A 2,365-nucleotide genomic window follows, 5' to 3' on the forward strand; every position below is an offset into this window, starting at 1 on the left:
GAATTTCATGTTCAACGACTGGCTTCTGACAACAGAAGGAATCTTTTGTCAGTGCTGGGATTTGAACTGAGGTCTGGGTAGCTCTGTTGCACGTTGGGGGAAGGGAAATCTCAACATCCTTGAAGACTGGAATGTCAGGCCTGGTCCAGGGCTTGATTTGAAGCCCCAGCACTGGACAAAATAACAAGCCTGCCTTTTTAAAATATAGGATCTCTCATTACCTACAAGTGTGCTATGCATCTTGCATTGAGTGTAGTTATTCTTTTTATTTTGTGCCTTATTTATGGATGTATTGTGTATTTTATTGAGTATGGTGATAGATATAACTATGCTGACATGAATAACAACCTATTCGAATGGCGTTAGAGTTGCCTATGTAGAATTCTCCATCCTCGCTGAGACCCAGGACTTTCACAGGACAGGAAAACAGGTGGATTGATTGGCTTCTCAAATCAAGGTGAATCTTTTGGCAGTGCTGGGATTTGAACTCAAGGCCTAGCAGGCCCAATTGGTGAATGGGTCATGGTGAACACACCAGCTTGTGAGCCACTAAGGAGCTAGGCCATCCCAAGGACCTGAGATGGAGCCCTGGTGGGGTCCAATATAGTCATAAATTCATCATTTAAACAGAGGATCTATATTTCCATACATGGATGGGCAGCATCTTTCATTCAGTGTGGTCATTCTCTTTATTTTGTGTCTTATTCATTGATGTATTGTGTATTTTTTTGAGTATAGGATGACAGATATAACTATGGTGACCTGGATGAAAACCTATTCCCATGAGTATAGAGTTGCCTATGCATTCTCCATCCCAGCTGAGACCCAGGACTTGCACAGCACAGGAAAACTTGTGCAATGACTGGTTTCTCACATCAGGGTGAATTTTGTCAGTGCTGGGATTTGAACTTTGGGCCTAGGAGGCCCAACTTCCCAATGGGTCCACGTGATCACACCAGACTGCGAGCCACTAAGGAGCTGGGCGTTTCCCAGAAACAGAGATCGAGCACCATGGAGGCCACAATTGTCCTGAATGCATCATTTAAACATGGGATGGATATTCAATTCCGTGTGTGGACTGCATTGTGCATTTAGTGTAGTTATTCTATTTTGTATGCTATTCATGGATGTATTGTGTATTTTCTTCAGTATATGATGACAGGTATAACTGGGCTCACATGATAACAACCTATTCCCATGGCCACAGGGTGGCCCATGCATTCTTCATCCTAGCTGAGACCCAGGACTTGCACAGGAAAGGAAAACAGGTGCAACAATTGCCTTCTGACATCAGGATGAATCTTTTGACAATGCTGGGATCGGAACTTGGGGACCAGCAGTCTCAATTGATGAATGGGTCCATGTGAGCACACCAGCCTGTGAGCCACTAAGGAGTAAGGCCGTTCCCAGGACCTGAGATGGACCCCCAGGTGGGGGTGTTGGGGGACGGCACACAGCAGTCATCCATTCATAAGTTGACGGTAGTATGCAAATAAGTACACATTTGTATAGAGTAGGAGAGACGATAACCTGTGATGGAATCCAATCTACCATGTGTCTACTGATTTTTGGATCTTTCCAGATGCCTTCATTTCATGACTGTGATGACTATTGTCACACTAAATCAACATTGCTTTACAACTAAGTGATACCCCATGAGTCTTGCCTATCATTTCCTAGTCACATCATGCATGAACTACTCATTTGATCAGATCGATTGCATTCTATGACTTTTCCTGGTCCAGAAACCAGTATCTCAGGATTTCCCGCTATTGCTTTCTCATGGGGGTGGGCTGAATTCAAGCCTCAGGCATGGAAAACATACTCCTTATATACATTTTAAAGATAGGATTTAAACTTTCATAAAGATGTTCAGTAGATACCGTGTTTTGTGTGATAGAATTTATACTTCCATACAGATGTTTAGTCCATATCACGTTTAGTGTGGTTATTCATTTTATTTCTTTTTTCATTCATTTATTTAGCATTTATTTTATTGATTTTGATGACACCTATACCATTTATTATATTGTTTACATCATATCACATACCATCTAGATTTGTAGATATGTTCTCCATCATTCCTGACACCCTGGACTCTCCCAGAGAAGAAAAACAGGTGTCACACTCGGCTTCTTACTCAAAGATTAAATTTTTGGCAGTGCTGGGATCTGAACTCAGGGCCTAGCAGACCCAATTCATGATTGGGTGAGTGTGAGCTCAGAAGCCTCTAGCCAATGAGGCTGTCAGGTGGTTCCCAGGCACTGAGATCAAGCCCCAAGTTTGGCCAAACAGCAATATATGGATAGGCAGAGGGTGGTATACAAATAAATATATATTGTTAAAGAGTTCCAGAGCTGTCTAT

This window comes from Dipodomys spectabilis, unplaced genomic scaffold (assembly GCF_019054845.1).
Source record: "Dipodomys spectabilis isolate Male_0828 unplaced genomic scaffold, ASM1905484v1 ptg000651l, whole genome shotgun sequence".
NCBI lineage: Eukaryota > Metazoa > Chordata > Mammalia > Rodentia > Heteromyidae > Dipodomys > Dipodomys spectabilis.